Genomic DNA, 10,319 nt, shown 5'->3' with positions numbered 1-10,319 from the left:
TGAACACGGAAGCGGAAAGCCGCTCCGCCCGTGATGATTAACTTTAACTTAATTTGATTACTTTTCTAATCACGTAACTCCGGATCCCGATCTGATGACGTTCGCGACTTCGGTCATGCCAAACGCGATTATGCTCGCGTGATCATTCCGTACATCGTGAACTTGGTGCCATAATGTGTGGGCCAAACGTATCCTTCGGTGCAGCGTGAAACGTGACCAAGTTCATGAACTCGTTGGGTTTCACTGCTGTAGTGAATGGGTATGCACTGTTTGCTAATCAACAACATAGCATACTTGTGATAGCTTATATTGACATGATGAATTTTTAATGTGCTTGGGTTTCTTCAACGGCAAATATTTTTTAAATGTTTGTCTCACGTGAAAGGGGTAGGCTCGGACCAATTCCATTGCCTTATGATGTCACCAACAATGTTGTCAGTATCGGTGCGTATCGGCCTGTATCGGCCAAAATCCATAGCATCATCACCCCCCCTGAATCGGCTATTTTTTAATAAATGTAAAAAATAGTAAAAAAATAAATTTTAATATAGTTTTAACATGTGTCACGTTCTAATTGATACATAATGTTTATTATTATTTTTTGTCTGATACATAACGATTCACTTGAGTATTGGTATCAGCAGATACAGCTGAATCGTTGGTCAAACGATTCAGAGCCGATACCGATACTGACAACATTGGTCACCAATTCTTCTTTTTCGAATCAAGATAACCAACGGGCTCAACATGACACTGAAAAGGGTGATGTATGATCTAGCACATGAAGAAGTGCTTTGACTTTTTAAAATATATTTTTTAATTTCATAAGCTTTGAGATTATAAAAATGAATTGCCCATAATTTAATCAATAGGGCTGCTACTTAGGGGTGTGGGTCAGGTTTGGTTCGGACCCAGGTGGAACCAGGCTTGGACCAGATTTTTGGGTATGGTATCGGGTCCAGACCTGAGTCTACTATAAGAGAAACCATACCCGGACCTGATAAAAACTATATGAACCATACCCAGATCATACCTGGTAAAATAATAATTTTTATCATTTTTACATTGAAAATTTGTGGGTCTTAATTGGAACTCGGGTCAGGCCCGGGTCTCGTATAAAATTTCACAAACCATACCCGGGTCTATGTTTTAATTGGACTTTTGGGTCCGGACCCGGGACTTAATCAGGTCTTCTTATTTATCACCATACTCGGACCCTATAAGGTTTGGTTCAGGTAAAACCGACCCGTTGACACCCCTAGCTGCTAGTCTAGGGTTGAGGCTTGGTTGATTATTCTTTTATTTTTCAGGGACAACTATCATTGTCATTTGGCAACTCAATGCATTAAAATATATTATGTAGATTAGGTCGTTGAAGGGGTAGTCCCACAGTGATGAACTGATCAATAAATAAAATAGCACCACCATTCCACTAAGGTTTTAATGTTCATACTATAGTATGATATTCAAAACTGAAGCATGTTTGGGACTTTTTTATTTACAATGGCATTAAAATTTTCGGATGTATCAGATTCCAGGTGTCAAAAGATTGGGTATGACCCAATTTATACCCATACCGCATCTAGTAGGGTCAGGATTTGGTAACAAAGAATGGAGTCCGATTAGCTATTTGGGCCAGACCCATAAGGTTCGATTATTAAATGGGTTGGGTATGGTTTATGAAATTTTATACTAAATGCAGGTCCGACCCGAGTTTCGATTAAGATCCATAAATTTTCAATGAGAAAACTTTAAAAATATTATTTTAATGGGTATGGACTGGGTCTGGTTTATGTAATTCTTATCGGATCTGGATAATGGTTTCTTATGAAAAAATCCAGTTTGACCTGAGTCTAGATCTGATACCCGCACCACTTAGTCGGATCCGGGTCTGAAACCCACCCATTTTACCCGTTGACAGCAGTATATCTGATAAGAATCTCTCTCTCTCTCTCTCTCTCTCTCTCTCTCTCTCTCTCTCTCTCTCTCTCTCTCTCTCTCTCTCTCGTTGGATCCGTGTTAGATATTGGCTTGTGAAGAATCTTAAATTGTTTTTTAATTAAAGATCCCATGCACTAGAACACACCCTTAATTACTTGTAAGGGTGTAGACCGATTGGGTCTTATCAGACCTGATTCTAAATCGGGTCTAAGAGTTAGACCCAAACCCAACTCAGTCTAATCTGTGTTAGGGTACAGCTGAAAATTTTGGACTCATATTGGTAAACGGGTTCAGGTATATATCGGATTGAGTCTTCAATAGACCCATTTTTTTTAATTGGCTGTAAGACTTAGAATCAGACTTGACCCATTTTGATTAGAGTCCAGGTTCAGGTCTGGGTATAGCATGAAAAATGTTGATCCATATGGGTTAACGGGTTTGGGTTTCAGCTCGAGTCTTGATATGATTGGTATTTTAGATCTAATTGCCCATGAATAAAAAAATATGTAAATTAATGGAATCAGCTCTTCATTAAAAAGATTATATGCTAACAAATGAGAAGATTATTAACTATATTTAATAGTGCCAAAAATCTAAATATAAAAAGAATAGCTCGATACCAACCAATCATTTTAACTTGAAAAAAAATATCAATTATATATCATATTAAAAAATGGGTTCGGGTTCTAATAGTGGGCGAAGTTTCAACCAGTTTGGTTGGGGTCGGTTAACATATAAAACGGGTTCAGGCAGATAATCAGGTCAAGTTGGTTCAGTATTACATTATGTAGAACCATTTTGGGTCAGGATCAAGTAGGTTTGGATTTTTCATTTACAATACCGAAGACTAGGGGTGGGCAACAGGCCGGCCCGGCCTGGTCAAAGCCCGGACAGTCAATTGGCGGGCTGGGCCAAAAGCCTGGTTCGGACCGGCCCATTGGCAAGTGAGCCTATTGGGCTGGCTGGGCCGGGTCGGGTCGGGCTGGACTTGCTTTGTTTTTTCAAAAAAAAAAAAAATTGGCATAATCACCCCACGCCCTACGAACTAACCAGTCCAACAGAGAAAAATTGAACACTGCATCATTCTGCCATAAACTATTTCCCTCATTAGCTATTTTACCAGCTGGAAGATAAATAGATAATCTCCTTATCTTGCAGCAAATGTGCCTATGTTTTTTAACAACTGTTGTTACTGTCATAGGCTAACTCAAGTTATAATTACCAATAAAATTAGATGTTGAAGATAACAAACTAGCCTATAATCCTCAAAAATCAAAATACAAGTGTTATTTTTTATGAAAACAATATAAATAAAGTGCTTCTCAGTATAAAAGACAATTTAGCTTTGCACTCATCCATTGTAAAAGAACTTGGATTACAAGTTGCTAAGTCCTTAAAAGGTTGCTTAGGTGGGCTGCAGGAAATTTAAAGATAAAAGAGTGCAGTGTAGTTGGGCTGCTACGTTTCCCATTGTCATATGGCAAATATGGCAACAGCAGTATACTTGGGAGTAAAGGTAAATCCCAGGAACAGTTTTTATATGAAATGATCAGAACAGCTAGAGAGCAGGTTGTCGTAATTCTGGGGGCCTCTGTTTCAGAGGTAGCATGTAATGGAGACACCTGAGAGACTGGTCAGTCCCACCCCAAGGATGGTACAGGCAGAATATAAGTAGCATATATAAGGCAGGCTGGTGTGTTGGGCATCTGCTGCAGTCTCATGAAGGCAAGGTGTTAAGTGCATGTTGCATCAGAAAAAGAGTGGCATAATCAAAGAATCCCGAATAGATCAGAAAGTTATCATTGAAAAGAGCAGGGCAGATATTGCAACTGTTCTAAATCGCAGATTGGAAGGCAGAGATAGCTCGGTCCACATAACTTCAGTTTTGATTGATTATCTGTATAGTTTTGACAGATTAAAAATTTGATACCATTCTTATATAGCTAACAGTCTGAGTAGAAATTTAGCTTTTCTTGCCCGAGGGGGTTTGATCCAATCTTGGAAAGATCAGACCCCTGACTGGCACTCATTTTTGTGTAAATGATTGTAATAATTTTCATGTTTTTTCAATGAATTGGTAGGGGTCTGCCTAACCCCAGCTTGACTATCCAAAAAAAATTCTTAAAAGGTTCATCCTGATATCATAATTTAAGTGTGCTTCAAAGTTCAAACTAAATATTGATCCAACTGTGATTATGCAAAAAGATATGAATGTGCCAACTGCTCCAAATATAAATATTGTCAAAAATTACTTTTCTTGACAAAAAAAACAGAAAAACTGAGCTGCTAGTACCACCTGGAGTCAAAAGCTAAAGATGTTTGAGCCATAGCAATTATGCAAGCCATAAACAACGAGCAAGAGTAATGACTTTTAGTGAATTCTTGCATGCAACAATGAACCTACAAAAGTCTGAAGAAATAGAAGCCAAAATCAAAATCACAACTCAAGATAACCTACATATTCTAGTTTAACCTTTCTTGATTTGGGGTGATATTAAAACACAATGGATTCCAAAATGACTATTTCATGAAGACTAACATTTATAGCCACGATTACAAACATATCCTACCCCTTCACTTGCCATTGACAAGCTTTAGGTCTTTTCAACCTGCTCAAAACTCAAAAGATTTGAAGATACAAGAAAAAAGAATATGCAAATTACATTTTTTAAGAACTCGTGAAGAAGCACGCCGCACCAACTTAACTGCAATTATGTTAGTTACATGCAAGATCATGAAAACAAAAAATGTAGTCGAAGCACCACCTATAATAGACATTCATTCAAACCACCACAATACATTAGAAACATCCATAAATACTAAAGTTCCAATGAAATACAAAAAAAAAACTAGTCAAGCGGCCAAAGCTTCATACCACCAAACTTAAAGTTTCAAAAAAAATATATAAAAAACTAGTCAAACCGCCAAGCCACCGTACCACAAAAACTACTAAAAGTTTCAAATAAAAAATACAAAAAAATAAGTCAATCTTAGGCTCTTAGCATGTCCATCACTAAAGATAAGCATGCATGCTTGGTAGAGTCATCATTCTTCTCCAAATTGTCTTGCTCTTTATAAAATGTCGACAAATCTGAAAGCAAACAAGAGGATAAATCATAAATGTTCTAACAAGTAGAGAGCTTTTAACAAAATAAATTATATTAACAAAATTATTGAAAAATGATACTATACACAGTAAAAGTCCAAAACGCCACGCTCACTCCCATTGTCATTGTCATTTTACTTAAAATATCAACATTGGTTTAACCAAAAAACAAAAGTAGATAATAATCATACAAAGATAAGCATTGATAAATATGAGTAGCAAATTCTTTAATCTCACCTAGCAATCTAAGTTTGAACCATCATTCTCCAATGAGTGTGCCATCAAACTATATATAATTAAAATAAAATAAAAAAAATGTTAATGTTTCAATAATATTAAAGACTATGTTATAAAAAAATTAATATATCATACAACCACATGATCAATTTTGAATAAATGCATTACCTTGCACTTGAAGTTTCAGATGTCTAAGCTTTTAACCAACTTTAAGTGCATATCAATTCTTGAACCACTTTTGGGTTCAATGAACATCTAGCATTACTAAGCACCCTCCTGCTAGTGCTAAATGTGGATTTAGATGGCATTGATGAAATAGAAAAAATGTCCTGTGCTATTTTTGAGAGAATGGGGGTATTTGTTTAAATTCATCTTCTACCCCTTCAAAAAGTTGAATTGCTCAATTCTTTTTTGTTCTTTGGCACCAATGGATCTTCTAAATACAATACTACTTCTAACTTCATGGGTTGACTACTCTCGTTTTGCTTATAATATTCAACAAGACTAATTACATGACCATCATCATCATCATCATCAATCACTACATCAGCATTGCTACTAGCTGATTCCAGAAGTAGTAGCATCAGTTGTTTCATACTTCATATATAGGTAATCTAATGCACCTTTCACATTCTGAGCATGTTCTTTACCTTCCTTTTCATGTATTATTTGTGTATTTCAAAGACAAGATCTTGAAGGGAGGATCCAACATCACAACAAATGCCAAAAAATTATTTATTTTATTCTAATACATATAAAAAATTGCCTTCATTGTACAAGCTATATTTTTAAAATTTCAACATTTGAAGTACTAAACATTCAAGTTTCAAAAGGATGTGCAACTTGCATATTTCATGAAAAAAAAATGAGTTGTCACATGCTTAATCCCAAAATAGCAAGTGTAATATGATAAAATACTTCTAAAATTTTGCAAAGTTTTTCAACTACATCCCATGCATATAAAGATGAAAAATTCTTAAATTCAGAAGAATCTTTATATTTCAACCATATAAATACTTTTTTATATTGTATAACACGTTCTAACATAAAAAAAAGTGAAATTCCATCTAGTCTCAACATCATAACATAATTTTCTTGTTATGAGAATCTTTACCTTCTCTTTAGCTTCTTTAAATGAAATCTATAGTTTTTCTAACCCCTTATCATGCTTAACAACAATACAAAATTCTTCAACTATGTGTTTTACTTCTTTCAAACCATCTTTAACAATGAGATTAATAATGTGAGCAGTACAGTGAATATGAAACCATTTTTTATTGAAAGAAATCAAATATTTACCTAATATTATTTCTCTCAAATCTGATGCAATACAATCATTTGCATTTACATTGTCTACATAAGCTCATTAACTTTGATTCAATGCTCCAATCCATAAAAGATTTTTTCAAACATAATGTCATGTTAACAACATTATAGGGTGATGAAATTTGAGAAAAACTTAACATTTTACTTTACATCATTCAATTGTTATCAATAAAATGTGCAGCTAAAAATAAATAATTCATAGTTTGACCATATGTCTAAGTGTCACGAGTGACACTATTTGAGCATTTAATTGGATGAATCCTTTCAACTTTTCCTTTTGAAAGTCACACATTTTCATTATTTTCCTTGTAATGGCTATTTGAATCTTAGGCACTTAGCATGTCCATCACTAAAGATAAGCATGCATCCTTGGTAGAGTCATCATTCTTCTCCAACTTGTCTTGTTCTTTCTTTATAAAATGTCGATAAATCTAAAAGCAAAGAAGAAGATAAATCATAAATATTCTAACAAGTAGCGAGCCTTTAACAAAATAAATTATATTAACAAAATTATCGAAGAATGATACTATACACAGTAAAAGTCCAAAAAGCCATCCTCACTCCCATTGTCATTGTCATTTTACCTAAAATATCAACAATTGGTTTAACCAAAAAATAAAAGTAGATAATAAGCATACAAAGATAAACATTGGTAAATATGAGTAGCAAATTCTTTAATCTCACCTAGCAATCTAAATTTGAACCATCATTCTCCAATGAGTGTGCCATCAAACTATATATAATTAAAAAAAATTTGTTAATGTTTCAATATTATTAAAGACTATGTTATAAAAAACAACAATATATCATACAACCACATGATCAATTTTGAATAAATGCATTACCTTGCACTTGAAATTTCAGATGTCTAAGCTTTTAACCAACTTTGATTGCATATCAATGCTTAAACCACTTTTGGGTTCAATGAACATCTAGCATCACTAAGCACCATTCTGCCAGTGCTAAATGTGGATTCAAATGGCACTGATGAAATAGAAATAGAAATAGAAAAAATGCCGTGCTATTTTTGGGAGGATGGGGTATTTGTCTAAATTCATCTTCTACCACTTCAAAAAAATGAATTGCTCATTTTTTTTTCTTTGGTACCAATGGATCTTCTAAATGCAATACTACTCCCGACTTCATGGGTTGACTACTCTCGTTTTGCTTATAATATTCAACAAGACTAGCTACATGACCATCATCATCATCAATCACCACGTCAACAATGTTACTAGCTGATTCCATATGTGATACAGAAGTAGTAGCATCAGTTGTTTCATACTCCGTGTACAAGTAATCTAATGTACCTTTCACAGTCTTAGCATGTTCTTTACCTTCCTTTCCATGCATTATTTGATATGTGTATTCCATAGACAAGATCTTGAAGAAAGGATCCAACATCACAACAAATGCCAAAAAATCATTTATTCTATTCCAATACTTATCAAAAATTGTGTTCATTGTACAAGCTATATTCTTTAAAATTTCAACATTTGAAGTACTAGATCATTCACGTTCCAAAAGGATGTGCAACTTGCATATTTCATGAAAAAAAAGAGTTGTCACATGCTTGAATCCCAAAATAGATGTAATATGATAAAATGCTTCTAAAATTTTGTAAAGTTTTTCAACTACATCCCATGCATATAAAGATGAAAAATCCTTGAATTCAGAATAATCTTTATATTTCAATCACATCAATACTTCTTTATATTGTATAACACGTTCTAACATAAAAAAGTGAAATTTCATCTAGTCTCAACATCATAACATAATTTTCTTGTTATGAGAATCTTTACCTTATGCAACTTCTTTAAATGAAATCCATAATTTTTATAACCCCTTATAATGCTTAACAACAATACGAAATTCTTCAACTATGTGTTTTACTTCTTTCAAACTATCTTTAACAACGAGATTAATAATATGAGCATTACAACGAATATGAAACCATTTTTCCTTGAAAGAAATCAAATACTTACATCTTTATTTCTCTCGAATCTAGTGCAATACAATCATTTGCACTTGCATTGTCTACAGTTAAACCCATTAACTTTGATTCTTTCAAACATAATGTCATGTTAGCTATGGTGATAGAATTTGAGAAAAACTTAACATTTTACTTTGCAACATTCAATTGTTATCAATAAAATATGCAGCCAAAAATAAATAATTCATAGTCTAACCATATGTCCAAGTGTCACAAGTGAGTGACACTTCGAACATTTAATTGGATGAATCCTTTCAACTTCTTTTCAAAGTCATACATTTTTATTATTTTTCTTGTAATAGTTATCTGAGAAATACCTTATTTATACAATCATATTTTACAACACTTAAATGAAACTCATGCATAATAATAATAGCAGTAGCATATAATTTTCTAGTATGCTCTATGCTACATAGGTGCGGGTGCGGGTACGAGTGCGGCGATGCAGCACTTTAAAAAACTTGGGTGTGGGGTGCGAGAGGGTGTGTGTGTGTGTATATATATATATATATATAATTTTTAACCGTTTAGGACTTGGAATCAGATATGAGCTCAAATCTGAATTAGTTGAAATCAGATTTGGACCCAAATTCAGAACTGATTTAATTGAATCAGACCTGAACCCAAACCCAGATCATTGAATGAGACCTGGGTCGCAGACCAGATCTGATTCATATCAGTTTAGGACTTGGAATCAGATCTGAATTAGTTGAAATCAGATCTGGACCCAGATTCATATCTGATTTAATCGAATCAGACCTGAACCCAAACCCATATCATTGAATGAGACCTGGGTCCAAACTCAGGCCTCGTTTCATTCAGCCAAAGATATGAATCAGACCAGACCTGATTTATGCCAAACCAAACTGATACCTGGCCCTACAGAGCCTGGTGTTTATATTAAGTCAAACCAAAGAGACACCTGACCCTGCAAGGCCAGGCTTTATGCTAAATTTAGAAGTTACTGATAGAGTGCTACCTTTAGAAAGTGAAAGTTTTTGTTGACTTGCTTCTTGTTGTTTAGCTAATTTCTTCTCGCAAGATTCTAAATGCCTTCTTATATGGCTGGTCTCATCTTACTAAGATTTTTCTTACAAATAACACACTTAGCTATTACATTAAAGTCCTCTGCACAATTTTCTCATACTTTCAAAGTTCAAGCTGGCTGCAGAAGTCACTGCAAAATTGGCTGGGGAAGCTGTCTAGATGACAACAGAGAAGGTGAAGAGGAGAATCTCATGTACTAGCAGGGATGGTGAAGATGAGTTGTGAGGGTGTGCTTCCGGGCAAGAACTTGTATATTATATAGACATGATCAATTGTTTCATTGTTTTTCTGTTCTTTATTGGCCCAACTGATTTGCCAACAGATTTTTCCCTTCTTTTTAAACTTTTATTTGATTTTCACTGAATTGAAAGTGACTGGTAAAGGGTTCACATGGATGTGCTTGTACTCTTATATGCCCATTGATTTGCAGTGGTGTGGCCTACAGTACTAATGTGGCTGGCATATATCAACCCATTTAGAGATTTATTTTGTTTGTTCGAGATAAATTGGGGAATTCACGAGATTGTGGGTGTCTCTTGGTTTTCCCTTTTTTAATGTCATATTCCTGTCATTGGATCCAAGTCAGACCATGTAATATGAGATATTAGCCAAATATGTCTGATTGGATACTTACATGATTACTAATAGCACTAAATTCTAGCATGGACA

This window comes from Nuphar pumila, chromosome 17 (genome assembly GCF_984573655.1).
Source record: "Nuphar pumila chromosome 17, dmNupPumi1.hap1.1, whole genome shotgun sequence".
NCBI classification, from domain to species: Eukaryota; Viridiplantae; Streptophyta; class Magnoliopsida; order Nymphaeales; family Nymphaeaceae; genus Nuphar; species Nuphar pumila.
Note: the sequence above shows the minus strand (reverse complement) of the source record.